The 13133-nt window shown below is 35.8% G+C and overlaps 1 protein-coding gene across 2 annotated transcripts in view; it reads right to left on the reverse strand.

Annotated features, from left to right (window-relative positions):
* The window catches only part of LOC122719697, a 200775-nt gene that overhangs the window by 148764 nt on the left and 38878 nt on the right, over window positions 1-13133 (reverse strand). The window lies entirely within an intron of this gene.

The raw sequence follows: 13133 nt of genomic DNA on the forward strand, positions 1-13133 counted from the left end.
AAGATCCAATTTTATATCTTTATATTCACACGTCTTAATCTTTCAATCAACAAAAAGATAGTATTGCTAAACATTTATTCACATCAACAATGATTTAACTATCATCACACATGCAATGAATCTTTTTATAATTCAGATATAAATTCAGACATAATTAACACATCAGATTAACACATCAGGTTATACAATTTCCTACGTACAAAATTCTCTCAAAATCAAAAACTCCTCATTTATGAAAATTCTTTCACGACAAATTTGGCAAAACGAATATAACTAAATTTATCCATCCACGAGAAAATTTATTTTCAACCTATCCTCACGGATTCACCAACGACCGATTACAACCAGAATTTCTCTCCCAGACCATGTACAAACAATCGTATCGATTCGAGTCAAGGCGAAAGCTCGTCGTTTAAAAAATTAGACGAGGCGAAGCACGTGGATCGTGTTCACAACGAAATTTCGTTCAATTAGACAATCGATGGAGCCATTAAAATGAATTGGTAAATCGACGAATCATAAAAGCTGCGATATTCCGTCGATTTTCGAGGGAGAGGGTGGGAGATTAATTCTTCCAGAGTTTGGTCAGGCTGGATTCAAACTGCAATTTAAGTAGCCGATAGGCCGGCCGGTCACGGTTGGAACCAATTACACCTCGGACACGATGATCGATACGCGAATAATTATTCCAGGGCTAATGCAATGTCAACAGGGGCGTGTTAGGACACCCGCTTCGTTTTCAACGGGCATCGGTCCCATTTGGTCACGTTTAACGCAGTCAGCGCTCTCGAAAGCGGACTTGGCGCACATACGCATCGCCGATGGGGCGGCCTACCGCTGCATAAGATTTTCATTTGCATTGCGTGAATCGATTGTTAGCCGGAGGGAGTGCTATTTGCACGCATGTCGATTCATTGTGCTCGGTGGTGATGGTTGTCTTTCCATCGTGACGATTCGAAAAATCGAGGACGAGATCCAGCTATTGTAGGAATGCTGGTGTAATTATATTATCAATGGGAATAGCGCGCGAAGCGTTGAATGGATTAATTGTAACGAATGAAGTGGGCGTGAAAATTTTTATCAATGGAATAAAATTTTAGCGGAAACTTTTGTTTAAAATTTTTCGTCAGAATGATATTCATCTCATGTACAGTGGTGAGTTATTGATCGGTGGTCAATCAATCATCAATCAATGGTTAATTAGTTGTCAATCGGTTGTTAGTTAGGAGTCAATGAGTGGTCAGTGAGTGGTCAACCAATAATCAATCAGTGGTCAATTAGTGGTCAATCAATGATTAGTAATTGATCGGTGAGAAACATTTATAAAAATCAATAGAATAGTAAAAATTAAGTCATTGTACACAAGAAAATTGCCAATCAATCAATAGTAGCCAGTAATCGAATATTATCTTATTTTATTTTTACTTTAAATAACAAACTATTTCTTCTTATCAATTGCAACTAATATTCTAAAAAAAAAATGTAGAACTTTTCATTAGAAATTTTAAACAAATTTTAAAAAAAAAAAAGAATAAGATATTAAAAGAAGTTTCAGAATATTCTCGTTCCATCTCGTCATGAGAAAAAAAAATTAAAAACTTTCTTACTTTCTGAACAAACTTGATCCACGAATCTTCATTACTCCCTACAAAATTATTTCATTCATCCTCGAAAATAGAAAATAACCATCCACAATAACTCTTCGCCCGTAAAAACCTTCTTTCTCAAAAAGCCTCGGATCGAAAAACGAATTCCTTCGATCCCCCTCCTCCCCCCGCTCAAAATAACGCGAGTTATTCAGTTCGCTAACAATGCAACAACTTATTACATCGCGGGGAAGTGGTCGATGAGAAATAGTGGCACTTTGTACAGAGAGAAGTTCCAAACAAGGAGCAGTAGTTACACGTACCACGTAGAGGGTGTGAGGGATGAAAAATGTCCCTTGTCCCGGTATCGTCGTGAATCACGCTGAAATTTGTCCAAGAGGACGTCTCCGTCTCTCTCTCTTTTCAAAAAAAGAGACAGAGAGAGGCCCGTAGTTGTCGAGTGATGTCGAGGCCCTCCCCCCTCCACCCACGTGTAAGGGAAGACTCGTACGTGTCTTCAACGTTGTTCTCGACCGTGCCAAAAATGTACATGCGATACGTAAGCTACATACGTGGATGAGAGGGGACTCGCGTTGCAGCATCTACGTGACCTGCAATTGGCCGAGGGGGGGGAAAAACGCCACTGTCATATGGCACAGCTGATCGCATTAGAAGACGTTGCCCGCTGCGACTATAATTTCCTGAGGATCGAGGAGGGTTGGAAGCTTTTTTTTTTTTTTTTAAAAGGTTCCACTCGATCGCCTCTCGAATTTCTTCTCGATATTTCTGATGTTTCGAACGCGAATTAAAGTTGGGGGCAAGTGCGATAAAGGAAGGTATTATTGTTTAATACGAGAATTTTTTCGATAAGACGATCGCGCTGAATAAGGAGGATGATATCGTTGGACAGGATATTGATTTCGATGCGATTCTATCCACGGGTGTATGTATATCCCGTGGTCGCCTTCCTGGATACGGTCAATGGGAACTGAGAATTGCAGTTTTGATAGTTGGAGAAGTTGTTGCAGATGTTGCTGCGCGTGTTCGGGGGTTGGGATGTTATTTTGAGCGTGGAAATTTGTAGGAAGCAAAGTGTTACGGTTTAAAGTTGGTGTGGGTGGATGAGGGAAGGATGTAAATTTTAATACTTTAAGAGGAGGATGAAAATTGGTGGAGATGGTTCTTGCGGTAATGGAAAGTTACGTGTCGATCGAGATTTCTTAAAGGAGTGGAAATTGTAGTATATTTCGGTGTAGGGAATAAGATGTATTTCTCGAATAAAATTCTTGAAGCATTTGATTGAAAATATTTATATTTAAGACAATGTATTATTGACGAGTTAAGTTTCTCGGTTAAAAGAAAATATTGAAAATATCTGAATTGAAGTATCGTGTTTCATTTATCACAAAGGATGTATTCAACTCAAGTAAACATGTTTTTGCAATCTTTTGATATTATTGTTATATTGTTTTCAAAACAATTTTATTTTCCATCACCACCAAATTAATAAAAAAAGAAGAAAAAATACGCATATGTAAATACGATATCATGTTCGTAAACATTAATCAAAATGTATGTTTTTGTCTGTTTTTAATAGATTTTCAAACTTTTTTTTTTTTTTTTTTAATTAAAACTTCAATATATACAAATAGTATTTAATTTTAAAATCTAACTTGCAATTAGAATTGTTGCAAGTTTTGTTTAAAAAAATTTGTAAAATTCCTGGAAGTTTTATAATAATTTTCATACGCAAAAAAATCTTTTATATTATATGTGTATTTGATAGTTATTTTTTTTTTTGAAATATTCATTTATCATCCCATTTATATATATATGAATGTATTCCCCAATTCAAGCTATAAATTCATATAAAAATATAATCGAGTAATTTATCCTCGTCACACATCACATTTTTTCTCGCGTATAAATATTTTAAAACTAATAAAATATACATATATTTGTATGAATATGCATTGAATATCTGTAATTGTTATTTTATACTTATTAATTTGCCTTCAATGTTCCTCTTTGTATTCCTTTGCAAATAATATTTTTTCAAATTATTACGTTAATTAGCAATTTTTCTGATTCAATATTACTCCTACTTATCACTTTTCTTAAAATTGCCTTGTAACTTCCTTTTAAGTATTTAAATTTTCTTTGTTTATTTTCACGATCTAAAAAAATGAAATTATATTCAACTAATTGATATTGCCAACTAACGCAGTCTTACTTATTAAAAAAGTAAACAACCTGTGAAACTTCGACTCGAGTCGAACGTTTACGTAACTTCGAAGTAAGCTTTCTTCGCTTGAAATCTTGTTTAAAAAAAGAAAAAAAGCCTAATAAAATTGCGTAATATTCAGCTTCGAAACGATAACTAAAAAAAATTCTTCGTCAGAAATTCTTCATTGGAGTTACGTTTAAAACTTATTCATTGTTCAAATATATACATTCCTTTGATTCTGCGAATTAAGGAAATTGCATATCAAATGCAACCCCTTTAACTACATTTCTCCGATTTTTAAGCTAATAAAGAAAAATCTCACGAATATTCTCCCTACTTCACAATTTCTCATAAGTAAATAATTTTCAAATCTCAATTCTCGATTTGAAAGAATTTTTAAATTCCTTGTCGTAATTTGTATTATACAAAGCATTGTACAAAATTCGTAGCAAATTAATCTTCAAAATTCAATGAATAATCGCTAACAAGATAAAACTAAAAAGGAAACCAAAAAAATCATCATAGCATTCATATACAAATTAATAAACAGAAAGCAATCAACTATTCGATTTAAAGTACAACATTTGAAATTTTTAATGAATGTCCATCCATGAACGATCAATTTATCCGACGAAACGTTTTCCTCTCGCCAACTAGCGCGATTATTCGGTGTTTGTCATCGAAAAAGCGTATTGGGGGTGGCACACGGCACACGGTTCGGGTTATAATTAATTCATAATCCGGATCCTCTCAAGGAGTTGGCAGAGATAATCGTTTCAGGATAGAAGAAGGAGAGGCTGTCAACGTTAATTCCCCCTGCCAGCCAGATCGTTTGTGTCTTCGTCATTCGCCATGATAAAGTGCGAATCCCTTGGAATCCGACCCTCTCCGGCACGGCTTTACCAATGATTTACGGTCCCCGGTATGGCCAGCGTATTCATATAACCTGCTCACGCCCAATATCCTTAAGTTGGATCTAGTGTCTTTGAATCTACATCCGATGCGAAGAATGCAAATAAGAGATGATAATCCAACTTGGAGGAAATGATAATTTTCCTCGATGATTTGAATCTCGAATATTGTATAAACTGTTCTATCAATGTGGTTAACGATTTGATAGATTGAGATGGATAATATTTCTGCAACTGAAGAAATGCTGGTATGCAAAATGAGTTATAGTTAATTTTTAATGTTTTCCAAGTTTGATTATAAAAAAAATTTGCAAAACGTCAAAACTACGAAACTTTTATTATAAAATTACAAAGAATTCCATAATGTTCCATGATATGTTATAGCAGAACATTAGTGTTTCGAGTAATAATACAATTAAAAACTGATATAATAAATAAATCATAGACCTTCGATTTAGATGAAATTTATGAATGAATAATTCGTACAAGAAAAGACATTTTATACTGTTCATTATTATATTATGAAATTTCCACAAATTGGAAATGAAAATTGTATTGGAAAAAAATTTCTTTTCGATCGTTTTCTTAAAATTCGCAATGAAAAAGAGAAGAAACAAACGTGATAATACGATAGGCGAAGCAATAATATGAAAACATGCATAGCCATAGCCATTCACTTTGAAGAAACTCTCATTGTACAAGAGCATTCAACGCTCAAGTACGGAACGATCTTAAAAAGCGCGGAAACTGTACACAAGTATTGGAAAAGACATTCAGGGAAGGAAAAGGGCCGAATCACTTTTCTTTTTTCTTTTTCTTTTTTTTCCTTGCCTCCTCCTCCCACCGACCCTTCTTCCCCGATCTTTCTCGCCAACAAACTTTCCATCCATCCTATCGATTAAAAACCATTCTAACCAACCAATGATTCTCGATATCCCCGAGAATCCTCGTTGCTCCTTTTCCTCGATCAATCGATACATCATTGCCATCCACCATTTCCTTTCTTTCATTCACCCATCCCTTTGCTCATCAAGTTGTTTTTACAACTTCGCGCCAATTTTTCTCTCTTCTGAAACGTATATTACGTTTTCATTCTCATTCCTGACTCCGCGTCAGGCGTACAGACGCCAAGTGTGTGCTTTCCTTCGACCGCACCCTTTCCTCTATCCGAAAACGTGAGCTCTCTCTTTCTCTTTGTCCCTTTTACACAGAGAGAGCACTCCTCGAGTTTACTTATCCCACAATAGAAACGAATCGCGTTATTTATACATTCGCCGCCATATGGGCCCATACGGCCGAAAGGAGAGCGGAGATAGAAGGAAAGAGGAGGGCGCGTGCATGACCCCTTTGAAGATACAAACCTCAGACACGTCAAACAAATAGTCGGCCGAGAAAATGGAAGGAAGAATGGACCTATGAACTTTTCACTACAATATTGTCCCCTTCTATCTTCTTTTCTTCTTTTCTTCTTTTTTTTTTTCTTTTCTTTTATTTGGGGATGACAACCGTTTAAATTTCGACACAGGCGCCACGTTTCGGCCCCCTTTATCCGGCGATCACAACTGTCCCCCTCTCGACTCCCGTGTTAAAAGTCCATTGTGATCGTAATGAGGGTGGAAAAAAAAATCGGGCAAGATCGAGTTTCCTTCCCTATTCTATTCTCTCTCTCTCTCTTTTTTCTCTCTCTTTCTCAATTGAAGCCAGCTGCTACGAGAACGAATCGCATGATCGATGAAGTTTCGAACGTTGGATCTCGCTGCTATAATTATTCTTACTTTTCACTTGTCAACTGGCGTTCGCGATAATATGCTAATAAATTTAACTCCCCCTCGTTTAATTTTGTTCATCTATGGTACGATGTATTTCTGACGATCAGAATATTCTTGCTCCTTTGCTCGACCCATAAACCTGACATTTTTTCGGATAAATATAGCGTGTCTATTATATTTCACATGGATAAAAGCAGAGAAAAGACTGTTGTTTAGACACTTGAAATCCGTAAATACATTTACGTAATATTTAATTTTATATAATAATTTTTTCTTTTATATATTTAATTCATTAGAAATATTTCGTATGTTTCCATCAAAATCATCAAAACAGAAAATCAAATTATACTGTACATCGTGATAATTATTAAATTATCAAAGGATAATTGTGTAATTGTCACATTATCGATTTATAAATTAATTCGATAAGGATAACGATAATTTTGGGCTATAATTCGCGGAGATAAGAGGAATCAGTGAAAATTCTCACGATCATTATACGCAAAAACCAGAGACTTTCACGCTGTCAAGAAGGGATTATCTAGAAAAAGTGAGATTCAGGGAATATACTCGCGGTTTACTGCTCGCTTACAACAAAACAAAACTCGTGTACCAGAGACCAGGGTTGTATAAAAAAATAAAAGAATTTGAAAGCTAGATGCCCATGGGAACCGGACTGATGCAAAGTTAGCCGGAAAATCCTAGGAGGTGAAACGCTTAACGGTCCTCGTGTCGTTCTCTCTTTCGAATACCCTCAGTTACTAATACACTCGGATCGACTTACGTTGAAACTGTTTAAACGGTACTTTGTCTACTTTACGTCAATTTCAACGTAACACCTATCGGGGAGGTAATGGATATTCGCTACAAGCAAATGGGTGAAGTGGTTCGTGTTATCGTTTTATGCAAAATAATGTAACATTTGTGACTTGTGTTTTTTTGGTGAAATATTTACATTATATTCGAAACAATGTAATTAATAATGTAATGTAATAATGTAATAATGTTGTTCGCGAGAAATGGCCGAGTTTGATCGATAATTATATAAATATTAAAAAAGAAAATATCTCGTACGACGCGTTTTATAATTTTTGAAGATGAGAAATGGTCTTGAAAATTAAAACAGTATAAATACGTTGGAAGCATTGGTCCATTTTCCATCCTTTTACCTTTGAAATATCAAAGCACTTCCTTTCAGGTGATGTAGTAATGTAGTAAATGAAGTAAAAAAATTCAGAAAAAAAAAATTGACAAAAATGAACCCTTCAAGTTCTTCCTCCTGCGCTTCTCATATTCAAATGAAGTGGCAATAATCTTGAAAAAAATTATACGACGATTAAATTATTCCTATTCCTTTATTATCAAGACAAATTATTTAAATAATTCCTGTTAACACTTTATATATTATTATTAGCAACGACACTTTTTTACGAGAATATTCTTGCTAATATTTTCAGTAAAATCTCTGCCTTAATTTATGAAACTTTAGGAGTGTAAGTGTTCAAGCGAGCAAATAAACTTATCCAAGCAACGTAATAGGATTACGTTGTTTCGTTCATTATAAGATACCCCGTTACATTTAAAGGGAATCGACTAAAAGCGGAATAGGTTGAAAAGATTAAATAATACAATTTAAACTTTTCAATTAAATAAATTCCACTAAAATTGTGTTTCTTATTACAACGCGGAGGACGGGGATCTCATCGTTGATTTCCAAGATTCCTTTTTATACGTGTAGAAAATCCGGAACATCTTTACTCGAATGGTAAACAGCGTAAAGAGTATTACGTTTATCTTTCGATTTTAATTAGCATCAGGCCACAACTGCGCGCGTTACGCTTAATTCGCCTTGGCAACGGTACGACTTATTCCATCCGCTATTAATTCAACGCGATTACACGATCCATCTAATGAATGGCCGGCTGGATAAATACAACGTCATCTATACGAACTAAATATGAAAGAGAAAGGATTATTTTTATTTTTTCTCATTTTAAAGATACAATCGAGTTTCGTTATTATTAATCGGTATCGATTATTAATTAATCGTTGTCATGGAGCTAAAGGATAGTAACTGATTCCAAGAAGTTGAAAAAATCGAATTTCAGCCATATTAGCATACCAAATGACGATAAATGGTAACTAAGCTATAAATTTCTATAAAACACCTACTATTAACTTGGCATGTAGAAATGGCTATATGGCCTTCCTCGTTCTTCTTCTAGATTCATCCAATACTTAAAAATCTCTTTTTTAAAAGCCATGCATCATTCTTTAGATCATTATACCAAATGATTTCTCTTTTGCTTTTTTTATAGTTTCAACATTTGTTTCTCAATCAATATAATTACATCAATAATATAGTTACGTTTATCTGATCTAACCGAACGTTAGACACGTGCTTACTTTATCTACAACTTAAAAATTATCTCGATTTTACGAGATCGAGATTAGAAACGAGCAACAAACGAAAAAAAGGAGTGCTTCCCCCCTACTGCTTAAATTGAGGATATAGATTTCATAGAGCGCGAGTCTGCACAGAGGGCAGCACCGAACATTTGTTGTTCCTTCATCTTTTCTTTTCTTCTTTTCTTCTTTTTTTTTCTTTCCTATTCGAGTAGCAAAACGGGGCTCGAAAGCAGCACGATCGACGCTTGCTCCGGGATAAATACGCGGCTTCATTGTTTATTTGCCAGCTGCGAAGGGGGACAAGAAAATTTCTGCCGTTGGAAAAGAATTCGAGGGTGGCGGATAAGCGAGGTGGCTGGTTTGTTACGAAAAGACGATTTCTCTTCCACCGCGACGTATCGCCACGCCCCTCCCAGGGATCTATTTCTATATCGGGGAAAAAGCATTGCTGGAAATAGAGGATCGGAAGAGGGGAAATTCGACGATTTCGTGCGTGTGTGCAGTGGGAAGAGAGGAGCCTCGTGGAAAACGGAGGAACAAAAGGAAGGGGGAAAGGAGGGGAAAAGGACGTGTTTACCGAGGACCGTCCCCCTTTTTATTTTTTTTTATCTCGCCGATTTTTCCCCTCAACCCACCCCCATCTTTCCCTCTCATCGTTCAAACTCGACTTTCCAACGGGGATTTTCAAGGATTTTGTCCACGGCCGGAAACGGAAGGGGAGACGATCCGTTAAATCGAATTCGGCTAATATAAGGGAATATCTTCTTCCATGGAAGAAGACCTTCGTTTTGAGGAATTTGTCGCTCGAACGTCAATATAGTTTCTCGATAATCGGGCCGGAGTTTATTGAGAAAGTGGGAAGAAATCAGGAGGGGAAGAAATTGTGTCCCCGTTTCTCCCTTACCGTTTTAGTAAACCGTTTAGTAAACGTGCGTAACGTGTATTCCCCTTTTTCCCTTTTCACCCCATCTTATTCGTTATTTCTTCGTGGCGAATTTCGTATTTGTATTCCGTACGATATACTGCCGAGTTATGTTATCTCGTTTTCGATACGCGATCCAGGCAAAAGGAGAAAAGCGGAGAAGAAGGTATTGCAGAAATAAAGAAAAGTTTTCTGAAGGGATACTCTGAACTCTTCGGATAAATCGGGGAAATTTCTCATTTTGATTTCCAGTTTAATATTTGGATATATTGTTCGAAGGAGATGTAAGAATTTATTGAACACGTTAACATTCTATCGAGAATAAATTTCTTCTTCTTTTCTTTTTTTAAAATCTAGTAATTCTAGTAAAAAAATATTTTTTGTAGATATATAAATTTTTCTTTTTTTTTCTTTTATAATATCATCCTTCACAAATTGCATATTTCAAACATTAAAATTAAACAACTTATCCAACCGCTATTTTTTCCGATCCGATGAATTGTCATTTCCCCCAAAATCACGATTATCAGCGAAAAACAACGAATACATGGAAAGATAAAATGAGCGAGAAACGAATCAGTCAATTCATCGACAAACCAAATTGACAATGCGTCCAATTACACGACTTCCTCTTTCACCACATGTAAAAAAAAAACGCGATAATAACGAATCTCATCGAGTGATANAAAAAAAAAAAAAAAAAAAAAAAAAAACATTGAAACGATCGTGATTTAAAAATCGGATGACAGATACGTACGTCTGTCACAATCTCGGTTGAATTATTTCCACGTCCGGGTGAAGAGGCGTCGCGCATTAAACTCCGCCCTTAGCGCATCGGAAATCCGGTGGTACAGATGGACAGAAAGGGGTCGGTCGAGTCTCGGCCAGTCACATTTATCCACTGGATACTGAAATATTTTCAATGGCGATAAACAACCATTCGTCTCCAACCGCTCCACCAATCGTCGTTTCTTTCCCGTGCCCCCGTTCTTCGAGATCAGAGGGGGCGGGGGGAGTGGTTCCGCATATCTTTCTTCTATCCTGAGAGGAATGGAGCAGGATGCATGGTAATACGAAACGATCTGATGAATGTGTTCACCGGTAAAAAGCAGGCAGACACGTCGTTGCCTTTCCTGGAGAGAAATATTAAGCTTGCCGCCTCCCTAGCCAACGTGTTCGTCGACGTTTCCTAAAAATTTTTCCATCGATCACGAGGGGGAGACCTGGACCATCCCCTTTGGAGGGCAGGTCTCGAGTCGTGGATAGAAAAAAAGAGAAGGTAGACGGATAAATCTTGGATGCCGTCGTTGGTGGCAAATGACCCATAAGACAAGCGGAATGGCGAAGAGGAAGTAAAGCGTCGTGGTATGATATACAGGGGATTGTGTATAACGAATCTATCGAGATTGGATTATTGGGTTTGCCACGGGATTATCTCAATTCCGATTCGGCCATCTTTCTTTCTTACATTAAATCTTCGCGAGATTTAAATGTAATTACAACTGTTGGACACAATTTGTATATAAGTGTGGTATTTTTATTGAAGAATTATGTTAAAGATTGTTAGTTTTCAGAGAATGGTGGAGGTACTTTAATATTCTTTTAGGAGAAAATATAAGTATTTTTATATTTATGCGATTAGCGAAGAGAATAAATGTACAATAATGTCTTTATTTTCTATAGATTTTAATTCCTCGATATTTCCATATAGATTCTAAAATAGTTATGGTTTTAAATATGTATTTTAAATATTTAATTACAATTTTTAATCATCCAAGTATCCAATCACCTTTAACACTTAAGATAATCCACTTATCGAATCGACGATATTTCAAATTTTAGTACTGAGAGGATCAGTGGAGCGACACTAGCGCCACGCGACTATTAACTACCACTAACCAATAATAGGAGAAAAAAGAAGATTAATATTTAATTATGATAGCAAACAAAATACTTTAAAAAGTATTTCATGATTTCTCTTCAAGATCAATTTATCAACGCAAGGATTATTGCCTGATATTCGAATATTTCTTATACTTTCAATGCTTAAGAATTGGCGATGAAACAAATGGGGAAATATCGGTTGGCCGGCATTTCAACGGAATTGCTTAAATCACGAGAAACGGCAAGGCGTATCGCCAAGTTACGGAAAAGATGAGAAGAATGGTGGGAAAAAGGGATCGTATTTCTAGGCTGATCTGGGATTACGGTGCAACGGAGAGGAGATATACGTTTCGCGACTCCGCGCGTCCAAAATATTTCTGAAGAGGCGCGGGAAAGCCAACTGCTTCGGTTTATCCCGAACGATTCTCGCGAAGAACTTATATCCACGATCCCTCTTTCCAACGATCGTCTTGCCAACCAATCGATATCTTGTTTCTCTAATAACACGCTTGAATCACGAACCACTTAAAATTCCATTGGGTGTATGATCGATGATCTCCTTTCCAGGAGATGGGTGGATGTCGCGGGTTTTTCTTCCCGCCTCTTTTCTTTTTCTTTTCGAAAAAAAAAAAAGAGAAAGAAGAAGAAGAAGAAGAAAAGGGGAGGGAAAAAAAGGAATGGCCTCGATTCGATATCAGGTTTTTTTCATCGCGAGGAAACTTTCCAATTTAAATTCAACTTCGGCCCCGACCCCCTTAAAATTCCGCGATTCTGGGACACCAACTTATGCTCGCCACCCAGGTCAATGAAACAGAAAAAGCGAAAAGAAAGAAGCGTCCCGGAACCGTACTCACTCGCCGTTCCTTTATTCAGCTTGATATTACGAGTTTTGTTTCTCGTTACTCTGCCGGAAATGTTACTTTCCAACGAGATGAAATCCACGGGTTAATATAAGAGATGTTATTACTTGAAACTATGCTACTTGATATGAATTTATTATATTAAAGATACTCGAGTGTAGATAAATTTGTTCATTATAGCAATATTAAATATATATATAAATATTTTGTATGTTAATATTTTTGAAAAGTTAATATCTAATTAAGTAGTGTTGATTATTTACAAAGAAAGAAATATATTGAACACGATAATAAATTTATGGGATATTAATAATAAAATATACCAATCCAATTAAAAAATATCGAAGTTGAATTGTATCGATAATATTCAAAGAAAATTTCATTGCATTAGGAATCACAAAATATTGATTTTCTTACGAAAAATTAATGCAAGATTGTTAACTTGCATTGCAAATTTTACAAATTATTCTTTATATATTCTAAAATCACCATAATATATTATATATAACATCACTTATTATTTGACGATGCTTTTTATTTAATATCACAAAGTAAAAAAAAAAAA

Source organism: Apis laboriosa, unplaced genomic scaffold (genome assembly GCF_014066325.1).
Source record: "Apis laboriosa isolate Shangri-la unplaced genomic scaffold, ASM1406632v1 scaffold99_cov153, whole genome shotgun sequence".
NCBI lineage: Eukaryota > Metazoa > Arthropoda > Insecta > Hymenoptera > Apidae > Apis > Apis laboriosa.